Raw genomic sequence first — 7677 nt, forward strand, 5'->3', positions numbered from 1 at the left:
CGCCTCACGTGCGGAGCGCGCAGTGCAGCCTTCAGCCCGCCGCCTGCCGGAGGAAAATTCTCCCGGTGGTCTGGACTGGGGGTGGGAGCTGGGAGCCTAGACCCAGCTCTGATTCCCACATCCTAGGACAGACCTATGACAAATGAGAGCCTGAAGAATGCGCGCGCGTGCGCGCACATACACACACACACACACACACACACACACACATTAAGTGTTCACTGGAATACGTGAGGTGTGCACTGGTGCCAACTGTTTGCACATCCTTACAACTCTCCCCTTGTTTGATTCTCCCAGGAGCCCTCATTTGATGTCTGAGGGAACTGAGGTCCAGAACAGTAGAGACCTGTCCAGGGCGCGGGTCCCTACTCCAAGCTGAGTGTAGGCCTCGCATCCGAAGGGATGGGCCTGGCCAGGACCTCACCTTCCTTCGGTCATTCTCTGCCACTAGGATCAGCAGCAGCCGGTTCCTGGGGACTGGACTCTGCCTTCCTGAGCCTCCCAAGAGGTGAGTATACTCTTCCCACGGAAGGAACGGAAATGTGGAGACTCCTCTGGTTCTCCAGCTGGTAAATCCCGGGCAGGGAGAATGTCATCTCTTCTCCCCTAGTGGCCTACACCGCCCGTGCACCCGTCCCATACCCACAGGGAGGCACATGAGGCCTGTGGCTATGTTGCTGCAGCCCAGGATCAGCTGGAGAAGTCTGTAACATAAGCCCCTGCCTCCTGTCTGTGCACGTGGCAGGAGGTGTGTGTGTGTGTGTGTGTGTGTGTGTGTGTGTGTGTGTGTATCTGCAGCAGCCCAGGCGCCTAGACCCCATGTGCTGGGCACCCTCCCATATGCACCAGGGAAACCTCCCGGTCAGCATCCTGCAGACCCTGAAAGACAGACCCTTCCCTGCAGAGATGCTGGAAAGCCTGGGGGAGAAAGGACATGGCCAAGATGAAACTCAAGGCATGGTAGAGGGGGCGGCACAAGGAAAGAGAGGCAGAAACCAGGCACACAGACACCCAGGAAGGGAAAAGAAATGAGAAGGGGAGGAAGGAGGAAAGAGGAGGAGAATAGTAGGAAGGTGGGTAGAAGCAGGAGGATGTGAGGGAAAAGGAAGGGGTAGGGATGGAGACGGGGGATCAGCAAGGAGATGCTTTCTTTATTGCCTTCCAGAGGTGGGGGCTACCAGGGTGGGGTAGGAGGACCTATAGCCCGGGCTCCAGGCTCTGACTTTCCCAAAGGGTCAGGGCAGCAGGCTAGGTTACCTCCTCACCCTATAGTCACCCAAGAGAGGATCAGAAGCTGGCGGCAGGGATAGGAGGAGGCTGGCAACAGAGCAGAGAGGGCCTGCTCTCTGAAACCAGCAAAGCTCTGGGATGGTGTGGAGGAGGGGCCAGGGCCCCCAGGGATGCTGGAGGGATGGCCCAACCTCTGCTCCAAAGTGAACTCCCTTCCCCAACAAAGAGTTTTCCCAGCTCAGAGAAGGGGATGGATATTCCACAAAGAGCTAGGACCTGGATCATTTCTTGCACTTTGGTTAATTCTGACAACTGGTTTCTTTTTCTAAACACGCTGGCCTCAGCCTGAGCTGAGCACTGTATTAGCAGCCAGATGGCCTGGATGCGCACCATGGCTTTGTACTAGAGGCAATGTACAAGGCCCTTCCCCTCACAGGGGCTAGACTGTGTACTCCCTAAGGGCCTTTCCAGCTCTAGGAACCCCTGAGCGCCCTCAGTCAGAACAGAGTGGGGACCCAGATGCACCTTGAAAGGCCAAGAGAAAGCCATTCACCATGGAAAACCCCAGAAGGTGACCCACACTTGGAAAATGGAAAGGTGAACAATGGCAGGACTGTTGGGTCCTTGAGCAAGTCAGCAAGGCAGGGTAGGGGCACTGCTGTGGGAGCTACCTGGCTGCTTTTCCTGGTCACTGACCACAGAGGTCAGCCAGGGCTTCCCAAAGGGGTCAATTAATCTGGGGAGATAAAGGAGGGGGGGGAGCGTGCCTATATACAAGCCATTTCTAATGATGGGCAGCTGGAATCTTCTACACTTACGTTTTCACTCTTCTAAACAACCCTGCGATGAGCATCTCTGTACCTAAGTCTTTGACCACATTCTTGGGCTAGAGTCCCTGAAATAGAATCACTGGGCCAAAGGCTAGGACCCTTGAGAGGCTACTGCACACACTGCTTTGTCTCAGCTTCAGCTTCAGAGCCAAGGCCCTGAGGTGCAGGGCAGACAAATGACTTCCCAGAGCGCTCCACAGGTGTGGAGAATGCTTCTCACACCCTTTCCTGGCTCTGCGCCCTGTGTTTCATGCTGCATGTCATGGCCACATGCACCCGTGCCTATAACTCCAGTGCCCCGATGTGCTCCCCCTGCCTCCAATTATGTTTCATCTTCCCCTGCCCTCCTGGGCATTCGTGGGCACTCCATACCCACTGCTCAATGAAATGACAGATTGATAAGAAGAGCTCTCAGGAGGGGCAGAAGGTAGAAAGGCATTTGGCCTGAGGAAGAGAAGTTCAAGGTGGTCTGGACCTTCATAGCCAATAGAATGACTATCCCTGTGCAAAGGACTATGGGAGCCTCTCTCTTCTCTGTATCCACTGAGTGTGAAAAAGACGGTGTAAAGGAGAGAGGGGAGAGATTCAGGTTAGATAATAAGACAGAGCCAGGTGCTTGAGGCTATGGAATCCGGTGGGATCTGTAATCCTAGAAATGCTCTAGAAGCTTCTGCAGAGTCTCCCCTGGCCCCTCAGGCCTGGAGAGTGACTTTGTAGCCAGGGAAATAACAGAGATCCTGCCACACAGTCTCAGAAGGCCTGGGAGCTCACTCCACTGAGTCTACTGCATGGACCGGAAGCTGGGAGCTACTCCTAAAGCTTTAGCTCCCCATTGACTCCCCTTCCCCTGGGACCGGCAGCCAGCTTACATCTCAGTGTATCCCATGCTCCTGGAACTTGGTGGATACATCGTCAGGAGCTGAGGCCCAGCCCTGGAGTGCATGTTCTGGAGATGCAGGTCGAGTGTCTTAATCCTGCAGTGCCCTCTACCCTCCTCCCTTCCCCAAATCAGGAGTAAGAGGCAAGCAAAATAGAGTCTTATTAGTATGCATATGCATTCCCAGATTCCTTAACAGAGTGACTAACACCACCTACAGTCATTAGCTCCACTTTGTTTTCTAAATCCAGTTTACGTGTCATTATCAAGCCTTCTGTTTACCTCTCCCCCCCCTCCAGGCCCCATGGGCTCCCTTCACAACCCCACCCTCTTGCCCCCAAACCAAGTCTGGGGTTGGGTTCCTGATGCACCAAAGGGTCAGAGTTAGACCATCCTGGGAGATGTGTTCAATGAGCGGAAACTCTTCACTGAGCCCACCACCTAGCGCGTCACTCAATGCTGTTGGGGTGAACACAGGGAGGAGGAAGACAGTCTATTCCTGGAGGGAGGACATTAACCAACCCTGGCACAGTGCCTCGCGCTTTATAAGAGCATCCCCAAACGCTGCCTCGCTCGTTTGTCACAACCATCACACGAAATGGATCATTATCCCCATTTTACAAAGACACTAAGTCTTAGACAGGTAACGCAATGGCTCCAAGAGTTTGGAGCTCTTGATGGATGGCACTGGATTTCAAACAAACTCTGACTCCCCATCTGAGGCTCCTTCCTGGGTGTAAGGCAGCCTCTCCAGTACTAGCCTCCGTGCCACTGGGTGGTGAATGACCTGGTGCCACCTGAAGGGCAGTAGACATTTGGTGAAGGCTGTGCAGCCCAAGAGAAGCACCTGGAATTGTGGGCGGCGTGGTAGATGAAGCACCAGAGGGGAAGATAGAGGTCTGGACCCTGTTTCTTTAGTGCGACCCGGGGGACCTCTTCCTCTCGCTGGGCCTCAACTTCTCCATCTCTAAAATGGGAAAGCTGGGGCTAAATGGTTTCTAGTACCCAATGAAGAACAGCCAGGAAAACAGCCATCCAGAGAGGGACTTGAGACAATAGATGCCACTGACCTCCCTGGCTCTTGCCTCCTGTCAGGAAACCCCCAAATCTTCAGGGTGCCATTGAAGCAGAAACACTGTGGGCTGTGACATGTGCCCAGGAGAATCTGGAAGGATCACAGCTCTTAGCTACTTCTCTCACCCCCCACACTTGCCACAGCCCTCCTAGGGTTTCCCCAGACCGCCCCACTCTCCCAGTCTCCTCTCTTGCCATCATGCATCTATCAGAGCCCTAGGCAGCACTCACAGTATGCCAACCACTTCTCTCTGCCCTCGATAATGCTTATTTTATTTCATTCTCATCCAAACCCCGTGAGGCGGGTACTGCTATTATCTCCATTTTACAGATGTGGAAACCAAGGCAGAGAGGCTGAGCACATTGCTGGGTGAGGGAGTTGGCAGGTGGCAGAGCCAAATCCCTAAGCCGGCACCCTGACTCCAGAGCCTGTGCTGGGTGTGAGTGGTTGGGAAGTAAAGTGTTTAAGGGAAATCACTTTCCCTTCTCCAACACGGACAGGGCAGGTTCGCTCCTCTCACCCAACACTTAGACCCTTCCTTCAGGTCTCTCTGCCTTCTTTTATGTACTGTTTGGAACATATAGTGATACGTGTGGCTTGTCTTATAATCCGGTCAGCTGTGGGAGCACAGCTCTCATCATGTATGTTCCTGGCCCCAGCATCCTTCACCCACGAGATCTGCCGCAGCAGGAACTGACTGACTTCTAAATTCTTTCCATTCCTTAAGCAAGGCCTGGGCTTTTCTTTCAAAGGGACCTGGAGAGAGGAGCAGAGACCAAACCTCTTTCTGGTCCCAAGCAGGACAATTATTCAACTTCTTCTAATAAAACAGCCTTTGTAAGTTTCATGCAAAAAGTTTAGAGGAGGATTAAGGGAAATATCAGCTGTGGCCCATCCCACACTCTGGTAGCGCTGACCAGCTACACATTCAAATGATGCTAATAAGAGAATAAGGCAAAAATAAAATGTCTGGGCAATTTCTGTATTTCCAGAATAAAGAGATCAAGAGATCCAAGCAAGAAAATCAAACTATCAATAACAACAAATATCAAGGAGGTGTTGACATTTGCATGGCACTTGATAGAAGCATTTGGCGGGTAAACATGAGAGAAACTGGCTGTTCAGGTGCGGATAACAGCACAGGCGAAGGCGAAGAGGCAGGACGCCACCATGAGGGGGGCCTTGGGGAGTTTTCTGGTGTGACCCAAGCAAGGGCAGAGAAGGCCTGGTGGTCAGGATCATGGGTTCTGCATACAGACTCTGGGTTTACATTCAAGCCCCCACCTGTAAGGGAAGTTACTTTAGCTAGTTGCTGGGCCTCTCTGTGGCTCCCTTTCTTTACCAGTAAAGTGGGAATAATCATAGTGATAATGTCACAAGTGGATGAGAAGCTAAGTGACACGACTTTAGAATATTAGTGACACATAGTAAATTTTCAAGAACTGGTAGTTGTTGTTATTCATGTTGTTATTATTATTCAAGAGCACAGTGGGAAGTAAAAGAGCAGGTAGGTTGACATTCCCTTGAACATGAAGGTAATGAATTTAAGTCTCTTTTATGCAGATAACTGGGCGACACTGAAGTGTTTTGAACAGGTTAATGTAGGGGTTTGGTGGTTGAACTGTTGGGAGAAGACCTGAATAAAAGAAAAGCATTTATAAATTTATTGAAATAACCCAGGTAGGAGAAGAAAGGGGTGAGATCAGAGACTACAGTGGTGACAATAGAAGGGGGATGTGAGGAGTAGAATGGATCCCAGAGGTAACTAGGTGTGCGGTCTGAGACGGGGGGTTGTGGTTAGAACCCACTTCCTGTCATGGAGCCTCATCAACTGGAGGAATGGTTGGTGTCCCTGAGAGATAGATGCCACAAAGGTGGGAGAAAGTGGGAGGGCTGGGGAAATGGAGTGATCAGTTCCACATAGATGTCTGGAGTTTGAGAGCTTGGGGACACCCAGGTCTTCCTGTCTAGGGCATAATTCAGTAAATGGGTCTGGAAGAAAGAGTCTGAGACAGAATGGAGGTGGAAGGTCATGGGGGCAAAGGAGATCCCCAGGGGAGAAAAGTTGAGTTAGAAGGAGGTGGGTGTTGAGACCCACACTCATTCAGCCTTATGCATGCATGGTCCAACACTAGGCATTTTTCACATATGGCCTGTGCTCCTCCTTGTAAAGCAGAAATTGGTTAGCCCCATTTTATGGATAAGAAGACTGAGGCTCAACAAGATTAAGCAGTGTGTCCAAGGTCAATCTGTTAGTTAGAGAGGCCAGCAAGGAGACAGAGAAGCAGCCCATGGAGGGTAGAATAACAGGCTACTATTGTGGAAATTAAGGAAAGGGGCGAGCTTAGAGTTTTGCTTGGCAAAGTCCCCATGCCAGGTCTCATGTAGCAAATGTTATTTGTATGATACATGAAGGGTAGATGGAGAGACTCTTCTTCATGGGAGGAGATTGCCCTCCACACTCCCCTGATTCCACCTGGCTGTTCCCATTACTGGAGTAATCAATATCTCAGCACAGCCGTAAGCAGAGGTGGTATTGAAAATATCTACAACTGGTATACCCATGTATAGCCCCTGTCACACCAAACATCATTCTGTATTTGTTATATAACGAGGCGTTCCACCTCAGGGTCCTAGATCAGGCAGTGGCAAGGGGACATGTTGGGGCTCAGGCAATGGTTTGGAAATATTGCTCTATTTTCACCATCAATATGGCTGCATGGTGCATTTCCGGCCTGCCTGTGACCCAGCTTGAGCACACCCATGAGCTGTGACACCTTGGTCCACTGGCTAAGGATTGTGTTAAATAGTGCATCTGACCTGCGGAGGATTAGGTCTTGGAGGGGGGCGACTGGTGAAGCAGAGCTATCGGGTTTGGCGATTCAGAGGTCGCTGGTGGCCTTTAAGGGAGCAATTTCTGCAGGGCTGTGGTGTGGACACCAGCTTGTTAGAGGCTGGGCTGAGTGGGAGGTGAGGAAGTAGAGGCGGTAAGCGCCCAATACTTTTTTGAGAAGTTTAGCTGTGAAAGGCGAGTGGAAGGTGGGATGGAAGCTCAGGAGAAAGCAGAGTGGAGGAAAGACGTTCTTGGGGGTGGAAGCACTTGGGTGGAAGCCAGAGTGAAGGAGCCAGTGCCGAGAAAGCAAGAAGAAATGGTCCATGGTGGGGGTGGGCAGTGAGGGTGCAGGAGCCCCAGAAAGAGGAAGGTCCCTACTTCCACAGCAACCTGAGGAAATGAACAAAGGGGAAGGAGACAACAGATGCTTTGAGTTGTAGGGAAGTGATCTGTGGCTGGCACATTGTAAGCTGAGTGGTAGATGGAGAGGAAGCGGGATCTGAGGGGAGGGGAAGATTGAAGCAGCCCCAGGGGCATGAGGTTGGCTGTTAGCCAGAGGATGAATATGGGTTTTTCAGACAGAAATGGGGCCCATTGTTCTTACTATGTTGTGGCAGATATTCAGGGAGGTCATGGGACTTGGTCCTGCAATTTGTCAACTGGGAACAACAGAAAGAACCAGCATGTGCATGCTCTCGGATTGGGGTAGTCAAGAGGGCATGGGGACAAATCAAGCAAGCAGTGAACTTTGGTTCCCTTGGAAAGGTGGATCTTGGGGAAATGAGTAAGCAGGCATGTCAGGCTAGACAGGGGTTATTGGATGGCCATCGGG

Source organism: Myotis davidii, unplaced genomic scaffold (assembly GCF_000327345.1).
Source record: "Myotis davidii unplaced genomic scaffold, ASM32734v1 scaffold167, whole genome shotgun sequence".
Lineage (NCBI taxonomy): Eukaryota > Metazoa > Chordata > Mammalia > Chiroptera > Vespertilionidae > Myotis > Myotis davidii.